The sequence below is a fragment of the Schistocerca nitens genome, chromosome 4 (genome assembly GCF_023898315.1).
Source record: "Schistocerca nitens isolate TAMUIC-IGC-003100 chromosome 4, iqSchNite1.1, whole genome shotgun sequence".
NCBI lineage: Eukaryota > Metazoa > Arthropoda > Insecta > Orthoptera > Acrididae > Schistocerca > Schistocerca nitens.
The window spans coordinates 884,216,110-884,228,149 of NC_064617.1; the positions used below are offsets into that span (position 1 = coordinate 884,216,110).

The 12,040-nt window shown below is 41.8% G+C and overlaps 1 protein-coding gene across 1 annotated transcript in view; it reads right to left on the reverse strand.

Moving 5' to 3' along the window:
- Window positions 1–12,040, reverse strand: part of LOC126253408 (mucin-5AC-like) — a 448,548-nt gene that overhangs the window by 288,074 nt on the left and 148,434 nt on the right. The window lies entirely within an intron of this gene.

Sequence of the window (12,040 nt, forward strand, 5' to 3'; positions counted from 1 at the left end):
ACGTGACTAATGTCTGACACCACGAATCCTGCACGGCTGTTCATAAATCCGCAACAGTACGAGGGGGGTGGAGATCTCTTCTGAACAGCATGTTGCAAGGCGTCCCAGATATGTTCGATAATATTCATGTCTGGGGAGTTTTGTGGCCAGCGGAAGTGCTTAAACGCAGAAGAGTGTTCCTGGAGCCACTCTGTAACAATTCTGGGCGTGTGGGGTGTCTGACTGTCCTGCCGGAACTGCTCAAGTCCGTCGGAATGCACAGTGGACACTAATGGATGCAGGTGATCGGACAGGGTGCTTACGTACGGGTCACCTGTCAGAGTCTTATCTAGACGTGTCACGGGTCCCATGGCACTACAATTGCACACGCCACACACCCTTACGGAGCTTCCACCAGCTTGAACAGTCCCCTGTTGACATGCCGGATCCATGGATTCGTGATGTTGCCTCCATAACCGTACACTTCCATCCGCTCGATACATTTTGGAACGAGACTCGTCCGACCAGGCAACAGGATTCCGGTCATCAACAGACCAATGCCGGTGCTGACGGGCCCAAGCGAGGCGTGAAGCTCTGAGTCGTGCAGCCATCAAGGGTACACGAGTGGGCCTTCGGCCCACCCATTGAAATCTGCAGCAATTTGCAGAACGTTTACACTTCTGTCACGTTGAACGATTCTCTTCAGTCGTCTTTGGTCCCGTTCTTGCAGGATATTTTTCCGGCCGCAGCGATGTTGGAGATTTGATATTTTGCAGGGTTCCTGATATTCATGGTACAGTCGTGAAAGGGTCGTACAGGAAAATCCCCACTTCATCGCTACCTCGGAGATGCTTGAAACGTCCCCTTTGAAAAATTTATACAAGACTGTGCTTATACTGACACACAATATTTTTTAGCGCAACGCAATCTGACTTTCACAAAATCCCTACAAGAGAATGGCCCTGACTAACATTAAACTATACCTTTCACAAATCACTTACCTCACAAAAATCTTCGCTGCTCAAGCTACTGCAATACAGCGAGCGCCACTACTGCCAGCTAAATAGAAGATTCAAACTATGGAAGGCACTAACTACTGATAGGGATAGTTAGCAAATGAAAGATATTAATAGAGAACAAAGAATGTATTTACCTTGATATCATCATTTATAAATATAGCAGTTCATGACAAACCTCAAAACTCCGCCATCTCTCTCCCCACATCCACCACTGCTGGCGGCTCACCTCCAACTGCCCAACGCTACGCGCTGTTCACAGCCAGCTGCCTAACACTACAATGGTTGAATATTACAACAATGCAAAGCAGCCACAGACTGCACACAGCACAGCCAGTGATTTTCATACAGAGGTGGCGTTACCAATAAAAAAACCTAAACAGCCTACTTACATAGCCCCCATGCTACCCACAAAAATTTTTACAATTTTTTTTGGGCGCTGGCCAATACATAGTTGTTAAAATTTTTCATAATCGTAATTACAATAACAAAGAAATCAAATGCACACACTTACTGATACAATGTTGGTCAAAAGCTAAAATTTTCTCACTGTGCATAAAGACAGTCCTGATCGTTCATCACAGTAAAATAGCAGTGTTTTTCTCAAAGTCTGAGCAGTAAAACAAAATGCACACGGAAGTAGTGGATTTCCATGTAGTCTTGAAGAAGTAGTGTTGTCCTTCTAACGGAAAGACAGTACTGACTCTCGACATGCAGACAGGTAATGGGCCACAACAGAGCAAACCCACAGCGGAGTCAGTCGAAGTTTTGAAGAGTATTGGTGGGTAGGTCATCACAGAGCAGACCCACTGTAGTCCTGGTAGAGATTACGGTATTGGTGGGCCACCAGAGGTGCAGACCCACTGCAGTCCTTGTAGAGATGGCCAGCAGCCATCTGTTGTGACTGTGCAGGTGCACAATCACCATTGAATAGTCTTGCGGATAATATAGCAAGTCCATAACCACCACTTGTGCACTCACTAAGTTTTTGGAACTGTCCTTAGAACCAGCAATGCTGTTATCCAGTCCCTTGCTGAATTATTAACACACGTGCAAACACTAACAGTCCCTACTTTTCACATATTGTCCATATACTATGACCAATAGAAACGTGTGCAGTGAAATGTAACTTACAAGTTACCCAATTTGACGAACCGGTGTCAATTACAATTTTATAACATAAGAATACAATTACAAAGATACAAAATACATCATTAAGGAACATAACAATACAGATAACACTTGCAGTAATACAGGCTTTACAAAAGAATAAAAATGTATACATCAGTGTTACAGGAATTATGACATAAGTAAATACATAAAAGATCAGAACAACTTTTGAAACATCAACTTTACACATGAGCATTAAAACAAAATAGAATAAATAAAGTCTAAGCATATTTACAAGTTAAATAACATATTATTAATGCCAATTATATTTGAGGATAACAGTATTCCTCATCATAGTGAATGTAGCTTAGTATTAGAAGAAGAAAAATTCTATGAAACTACACAGAGACAGGAAGAAAACAAATACACAAGGGTACACAAACACATAGTGGGATAACACAAAAGGAAAGGACAGGGTTTGTTTTCAGTGTATCATTTGGTACTGCAGTCCAACGCAAAACTTCATTCTGTAGACCTTTCGTCTTATTTCAACCTTTGCTTCCACCAAAAAAAAAAAAAAATCCTATTCAAGCATGCTTTCTGTATATATATGTTCACATATTTCTTACCTCATTATTTATTTTCCATTATCTTACTTCATCATTTATTTCCAAGAAAATCCTACCTAAACCTGTTGTCCCTAAAACCTACTTTTTTGTTCATATCCTCTTTCAAAATACTGTTTTGGCCAAACCATTTTCTTATAGATTTTCAATGTATTTCTTCCAATTCATCACAACTTGTTCTCTTATATAGTCTACCCCCTCTTAAGCTAACTTAAATCTACTGAGCTCAGATATATATACCAAGGGACGAGGCAATGCAGCATCACATAAAACAATTAATATAAACAGCAATGAAAAAAAACGCAGATTTGCGAAGCAAGCAGCATTAAGAAATTAGCAAAGCAATTGTAATATTACAACTAATCTAAGGCAATGTGCAGCAAACAATAAAAATAAATCATTAGTAAAACTGGCTTAACAGCGTAATACAAAGTCAAATTCAATAACACTATGCCTGGCAAACAGCAGAAGCAAAAGCAATAAATTATATCTAAACATGACAACGCTCAAGCAGAAAAATATTACAGTAAAGACAACAATGCAGATAAGGGAAATGTATAATCACATCTTAATGTCTAAGTAATTAAAGTGGTGCACCACAAAAACTAATTCTAGAAAAGATTACCAAGTACTAGAAAAGAAAATTATGTATGTAGTTCCTGTGAAGGTAAATGCCCTTTTTTTTGTGCTCCCTCATTTTTTTGAAAAAATTATTATTTACTCGATCTGTAGACAGAAAATATTTATATTAGTACATCTATAAAATTTTATTTTTACCAATGCTGCAGTGCAGCTAGAAACTAGATATTAAACAAAATGGGCAAAGCAAGGCGTGAAACGTCATTCACTAGCCATATGGCATTTCTCTCAATTAGCACGACAATAGCCGTGAAATGTTTCTCATCGTTTTCAAGTTCGACCGTGTCGTTTTTGCGATGCTTTCTACAAAGGAACCAAAGGAACGTCAATAGCGAGGATAATGGCCTCCCCTTTTTTTTTTCTACCTGTGCCACTGGAAGGCTAATGGCTTTTTTTTCGGGCGGCTGTCGCCCTGGTGGGTGCCCGCGACGCATTACGTGCAGGTGGTCACTTAACTTTCGTACGGAAATATTTACGACAGCAGTTTGCGCTACAGTGGCAGTCTCATATAAAAATATTTCACAGGTCAAGAATTAGCGTTGCAAATCTGTAGAAACAAAATCCTATAAATGTAAGTGTCCAAAAAAAAATTCGTCAGCATTGTGATACATTCACGCATATACACACACATTTCATTTCATAACTCTTAAAGTACGATTCTTGGTTTCCAACATACGTCTTCACAAGGCAGAGTTCCTAACCGCTACTCATTACTCCTTACCTTATTACACATATATATATTCGTCGACGCTTCTTTAATATTTCATCATATGAAACACGTAGCATAATCAAATTCCTCATATAGCATCAGCTTCTTGACCATAAACATACCTCATCAGCATAATACACATCGTCGTCGTAAAAATAACATCATAACACCTCAGTCAACTCTCAAAATCGTCGTAGCTTCCTCCAATAGTTTCAAAACCTAAAAAAAAATTCTCTGCTCATGTCAAAAGTGTTATCTACCTCAAACGTACCTTAAAAATCATGATCTCATACCAAATACATCATTCGAAGCTCACGTAGTATCACAATGGTTCTGAAAAAATATGAACAGTTTACAAAGTACAGACAAAATACAGTTTCATAAGTGTGAAGTTACCCAACTGTGTAATTGCGTAAACATGTGTCACTGATGTAGTAAAAAAAATGTTTATCTCTGTCAAATAATCAGATAGCTGTGTAATTCTGTGTTGGAGAAATATGGTACCGATGTGTAAAGTTGTATAAGCAAATACCATATTAGCTAGGGTTCCTTGTGGTTGCCACACACATGGTACACAAAGTAAGCGTGTACCCCCCTGAGGATAAATGTAATTATACCCTCAGGAGTTACAGATTACAGCAATGGAATGAAATGTATCACGGAAAACTTTCTTTGCAATTCAAAAATCTTTAAAAATAAATGTTTTAAGTACAAAATTAATCACTCAAATACGTGTCCTGTAGCGCTAAACTGTGCGTCATGTTGTAAGATAGTCTCTGTGGAAGTCTCGTAGTTATCGTCCTCCGAAAGCTAAGTTCTGCAGAAGTCAATGTACTTACCTCATGATAAACAAAAGTGAAATGCTTTGCGTATAGATATCTTAGTTATTACGCTTATTGTTGTGATGAAGAAAGTACTGTATTGTAACGTATTGTTGTGCTACGAAAAAGGCTGTCTCATTGTTGCTATACCACAAAAGTTACTACTAAAACATGTTTTACTTTACAGAAGAATTCAGAAAAACTGTGCAGATATAAAACAGATACACCGCAAAAGCAACATTGTAACTTGTCACTCATTAATAGCGTCGTGATATAGTCATGTAGCTGTCACATAAACTAACCTCTGTGTCATCTGGTATCCCTCAGAAAGCACTTTAAATTCAGAATGTATTTTCAAATAAACCAAAATGTTGCATTAAAAAAAAAGCAGATTATCTTTCAATAAACGGTTTTACATGTGAAATGTGGTGCAGAATGCGGTATAAGTCGGTAAAGAATACTGGAATTTTTTTTTCAAGGTTAGCGCTATGTTATTTTTCCCTGAGCCAGCTGGCGCACGCGGCTGCCTGCTGTGCGGGTCAGTGCCTGCCTCTTTGTTGGCGCGCGTCGTTAATGGGATTCGGAGACCGAACTTCTACAAATTCGCCTTGCCGAGAGGGCCCTGCCGTGTTTAAATCCCGCCAGTTCTGATGCAATTCAGGTCTGTCGTTACGAATATATCGTCTGTCGTCATGTCGGTAGGTTCCGTAGTTTCTTCCTTGTCCGTCACGTGGTGGAGAATTTCTCCCTGAATCGTAACTGTGCGCCGAACTGTTGCGTCTGAAGTTATTCTGCCTCCCTTGATAATAATTGTTTTGGTTCCCATATTGTCTGTTTCTCTGATTGTCTCTGTGATAGTCATTACTTCGGAAATGCGATCTTTCTCTGTAACTATTACTACTCTGCCAACGGTTGTCATACGGGTGGTGTCTGTTTTGGTCACGATTTGTGTTGTGAGAATAGCCTTGTCGTGTCCAGTTCTTGTTTCTGTCGTCACGGAATTGTGACGTATGTGACCTGTAGTGATTGTTTTCCTGTTTTCGCATCCGGCGACTGTCTGTGTCAATTTCTAATTCTTGTAGGAGTCCCTGGAAAGCTTCAATGTCGTCTTTGCAACGTCCTGCTAAAATAATATGTCGTAAATGTTCAGGCAATTTGAGTATGCAATTGCGGATGAGTTCTGAGGGGCTGTATGGGTTTGAAAGATACTGATTCTTATGCAACATGTCTTCAAAATATTTGACAAGACTGGAAAATTCAGATTGTTCAAAGTGTTTCATCATCATGATGCTATGTTTTACTCGGTCTTGTGTAGCTTGAGACCAATATGCTGAGAGGAAGGCATGGTAAAATTCTCCTTCACTGTGGCAATCGTGAATGACCGATCGCATTCTTACAGCTGGTTCATTCTCTAAGTAGCCACACATAAATTCTAATCTGTGTTCTAACGACCAGTTGGGAGGAACACAATGAGAGAATTGATGGAGCCATGCTTGTGGATGAATGTCGTTGCCAGAATTCTTAAATGTTTTGAATTTACGTGTAGTAATAAATAGCTTATAGTCAAAATCATCGTGTCGGCGAGTAGCATATCTGTCATTGTTACGTCGTGTCGGCGGTTCCATCTCAAAATTCGGTGCACCTTGCCAATTTCTTTCATAATTTCCGAAGTGTCCTGTGTTATTATCTTGTGGGTGTTCCGTATTTCTAAGTCCCTCTTCCCGTGTTGGGGCGCGAGTATCCTCTGAAATACGTAATTCTTGTATAACCTGCGTCAACTGATCTTGTACTTCCCGGATTTCTCTTTTGTACTGTGTATTGATTTGGTTTTGATTTTGTTTGAATTTTCTAATTTGTTCATACTCTTCTGTGTCAGTGAAGACTACAGGTCTTGTGTCATTCAGATCATCATCTACCTTTGTAGATAAGTTAGTGACCTGATCCGAAAGTTCGGCTACTTTCTCCGATAGTGAACACATTTCCTCAGTGTGTTTTTTTTTTGAACCAAGTTTCAGAGTGTCCATTTGTGTTGAAATCGAATCTACTGTGTCCTTCAAGTTTTCCCGTGTTTTTGCAAGTTGCGTAACCGAATCGGCAGATGCAACTGAGTCAAATTTAGCTTGCAAGGTCTCATGATTTTCATGAACAGTAGTTTGCAGTTCTTTTATGGCTGCTTCGTGATTCTGTAGTGCATTTTCATGACGCGAAAAAATAGGTTGGAAATGCTCACAAATTTGTGTTTTTACGTCGTTACAGACTTTTTGACATTTCGATTCAATGTGATGTAACTCAGTAGTTAAATCCTCACGTGTTTGTTCAAGAGTTTGCTCCAATGAGTCTAACTTTTGAAGATTTTGTTCCATTGCGTCTAACTGTTGCTGTGTTTGTCTCTGATTTTGTTCCACTGTGTCTAGCTGTTGCTGTGTTTGTCTCTGATTTTGTTCAATTTGTCTCTGATTTTGTTCCATTTGTTGCATTAATTGCAATAATAATGTATTAGTGTCTGGAATCTGTTTCTCTATGCTTTTTGGCAGTGCATTTTCACCGGCAACATTCACATTTTGACAAGCAGAAAATGTGTCTTGACTCATTTGAGAAAACGGTGATGACCCAGAACCTGAATCTACAGTATTTGCGAAATTGTGTCCTGTCATTTCGGATTCCTGAGGCGAGCTGTCGCCGACCGATCGATCGATAATGCTTCCCTGTTCTCTAATTGTTTCGCTGTCTACACCATTGTTTGCCGCCCGCTCCATTTCCCTATGCACAATTACCAAATTATTACTTTGAACATCAGTTAATTCATTACTCGGTGGCGCTAACACACTGCTTTCGTCTTCGCTGTCATTTCTCAATTTACTTTGGAGCCTAGTGTTACGTTTTTCACACGCCATTATTGTCACAATATTTCACACGACAACACAGAAAAACACAATTTGAAGAGCAAAAATAAGAGAACACATTAACATAACACAGAAAATAATATCTAGTTAATTGCCGCTGCGAAATACTTGGTGCAAATCTACATGCATGCCACAACTGTTTTACTGTACAACAATGAAAGACTACAACTATAAAGGAAATTCTCTACAATTACGCGCTAGCAATAAACAAAAGCTACACTAATTACACAAACTACAAGAAAAAATCAGAAGATTCCAGTGAGGTATCCTCGGCTAAGGGTCGACATATGAAACGTCCCCTTTGAAAAATTTATACAAGACTGTGCTTATACTGACACACAATATTTTTTAGCGCAACGCAATCTGACTTTCACAAAATCCCTACAAGAGAATGGCCCTGACTAACATTAAACTATACCTTTCACAAATCACTTACCTCACAAAAATCTTCGCTGCTCAAGCTACTGCAATACAGCGAGCGCCACTACTGCCAGCTAAATAGAAGATTCAAACTATGGAAGGCACTAACTACTGATAGGGATAGTTAGCAAATGAAAGATATTAATAGAGAACAAAGAATGTATTTACCTTGATATCATCATTTATAAATATAGCAGTTCATGACAAACCTCAAAACTCCGCCATCTCTCTCCCCACATCCACCACTGCTGGCGGCTCACCTCCAACTGCCCAACGCTACGCGCTGTTCACAGCCAGCTGCCTAACACTACAATGGTTGAGTATTACAACAATGCAAAGCAGCCACAGACTGCACACAGCACAGCCAGTGATTTTCATACAGAGGTGGCGTTACCAATAAAAAAACCTAAACAGCCTACTTACATGCTGTGTCCGGTCTAGCGGTTCTAGGCGCTCAGTCCGGAACCGCGCGGCTGCTACGGTCGCAGGTTCGAATCCTGCCTCGGGCATGGATGTGTGTGGTGTCCTTAGGTTAGTTGGGTTTAATTAGTTCTAAGTTCTAGGTGACTGATGACCACAGATGTTAAGTCCCATAGTGCTCAGAGCCATTTTTGATGCTGTGTCCCACGTTCAAACTGTGTTAAATCTTCAGAACCTGGCATTGTAGCAGCTGTGACCGATCTAACAACTGCGCCAGACACTTTTTGTCTCATATAGGCGTTGCCGACTGCAGCGCTGTATTCTGCCTGTTTATATGTCTCTGTATTTCAATACGCGTGCCTATACCAGTTTCTTTGGCGCTTCAGTGTATTATAGCAGTTATTTTGTTCTGTTGCTCTCAGTTCTCGTGATCAGTAGGCTGTTCATCAGGGAAATTTGATTTTGACGGTACATAGTGATTTTTAACTCGTCTAGATAACATCAAAAGCTGCACGACGCTGTTAGTGGACGATGATGTCGGATGCAAACAAGTCACAACGATAGCAAATTTCAGTGAAATCCAAAAAGAGGATCGACACAGGGATTGGTTGTTCATCCTCAACATAAATTTACCGCATTGTACATAAATAGACGGAAACAGCCCTATCGTTTTCGAAGACTATTGCATAACTGTCACAGGAAACAGTAATGTCCATTAAATATCTGCGTCTGTATATAGGCAGTAATGTAACGTGGAAGACCCATATAAAAGTATCGTAAAAACGCCTGATGGTTAGGTTACATTCTTTGCGAGAATACTCAGTATGTGTAATCTTCCCACGGAGGGATTATCTTACAGAATTGTCGTGCGATCGAAACAGTAATATTAGTAATTGGTCACCAGATAGGACGGATACAAGAAACAGAAGAGCGCCTAAGAAGAGCAGTGCGTTTCGTCACGGGTTCGTTCAGCAGCCGCGAATGCGTCACGAAGACGCCGATTCAACACCAGAGGCAGGCGCCACAAGGAGGCTCTGTGCGTCACGGAGAGTTTTATTGTCGAAGTTTCGAGAGCGCACGCCGCTAAAAGATTCGATCAATATATTGAATCCTCCTACACATGTGTCGCGAAAACAAGGTGAGGTTAAAACCTAGAGACATTCGAGCTCACACAGGTGCTTAGCAGGAGTCGTTATTCCTGCGCCCCTTCCGTGTATGGAACAGGACAGGAGGAAGAAAGAGCGGTACGGAATGCCCCCCGCCACACACCGAAGGGGTGTGTGTGTGTGCACAGTACAGATGGGAGTGTAGTACCACCGGGTACACGAAATATCAAGTCCTGAGTGGTTGTGACGTTGCGAAGCCGTTTGCGGCAGAGAACGTAGGCCGCCCATCCCAGCCAGCCACAAGTGTCCGCTTGTCCAGACGTCAGAGAGCTGACTCAGTGCGCGCGCGCAACACACGGCACCACATCATGGCTGCAGCGCTCTGTGCAGGTGCGGCGTGGGAGGGGCGGAAGGCAGCCAGGTACGCATAAAATGCCTCGCGACTTGTCTAACGTCTGTGTAAAGCAAACCTGCTGAATGACACATCACACGTGTTTCATTAGTCACTCTTCCGATGCTTAAGTGCTGTCCACCTTGGAAAATCTTGAGCTGATATTTCACCTCTGCGTCACTGCTCCATCCTATACATTCTCTATTCGCATATTCTGTCAACCCCCACTGCTTTTTCCCCACTACTGCCGCTACCAGCGCCAGTTAACTACTCGTTGTTGCGGTACTCAAGTCCGACTATCCCGCCCCTCCTTGAATTGCCTATCCACAGACTTCTTTCCTCAGCTGTTCTGTTTTTCGCGCACGCGCTAGCGTCTCTCTCTCTCTCTCTCTCTCTCTCTCTCTCTCTCTCTCTCTGTGTGTGTGTGTGTGTGTGTGTGTGTGTGTGTGTGTGTGTGTGTGTGTGTGTGCGCGCGCGCGCGCGCACGCGTGCGCGCCAGTCTTTTTCTGATAACTTCCTTTCTTCGACCATTCTTTGTAATGTTGCTTTGTATAAACAATTGTTTCACTTCTTCCAGTACTTCCACGAACAGTTTTGATGTAAGCAAGTATTTACCGTCCTATTACACTTCGTGACCTTCGTCTTCACCCGTAAACCATATTCTGTGCTAAGTATACTGTGCCCACTCCTTACTGCAGCTCTCTTGTCTACCATACATCCGGTCGGAAGGGCCATATCGTCCTCAAACATTATAATTGCTATCTGTCACCGTCGCAATTTTATTTTAATTTCCGAACATTTTTTTCGCTTACTTCGTAACTGCTTCGACGTTGAACAATAGCGGTAACAGCTGTGACCGTACCGTACACCAAGTCCTGCCTGTCTTGACCGATCAGAACACACCGGCAGACAAAGCCGTCACATCGTTACTTGACTGTGAACGACCAGCTCTTCATCAGAGACCAGAGGACCCGCCATAGGCCTGACGTGTGACAGGCGCAAGCACAGCATTCAAGTTTGCCTCGTAGGTGACTCTCGGCAACAGAATCGAGCCCGGTGACAGGGATGCAGGTACAGAGCAGCGGGCGAATTTACAGAAGTATGCGTGTTCGCTTCGTAGAAAAGGCACCGCTTGGAGCGTGTAGTGTTGGTGTTACGACTAGTGTCAATCAACGCGCAACGCGGTGCTCGCTGTTGCAACAGACGAAGACGTAAACAAAAGTACTTTGTGGAAATCACTATCGGTTACGAAAATATCAATCGTGCGAGACACACATAATATTGGCCTCAGTGTTATAGGTAGAGCAAACTAAGTTGACTGATGTTTATACAGTTTCCAAAACCTTTCATTCAGCACCAAATCGATGCAGTGTAAAGAAAATGTATAAATGGTTGTACATCCCTTAGGAATGTGACTGCATCGAAAATTTAGTAGGACGCACCCTGTTCTGGATGGAGAGCAGTCCACATAGACAGACGATTTCTGGCGTGTCCCAGGCGACTGTACTAGGACCCAGCTCTCCACGCTACATACAACACGACTAGGCGGATAATATCAGTTGCAACAATGAACAATTGCGTTGGTATACAGTTAAACCTCGACAAATTATCAGTCCGGTACCAAAACTGACTCGTAACTTACAGTAATATTGAGGTATGCTGTTCAGAAAATGAAGTATATCCTTAAACTATAGGATTAATGATTTGCCGGCCGAAGTGGCCGTGCGGTTAAAGGCGCTGCAGTCTGGAACCGCAAGACCGCTACGGTCGCAGGTTCGAATCCTGCCTCGGGCATGGATGTTTGTGATGTCCTTAGGTTAGTTAGGTTTAACTAGTTCTAAGTTCTAGGGGACTAATGACCTCAGCAGTTGAGTCCCATAGTGCTCAGAGCCATTTGAAC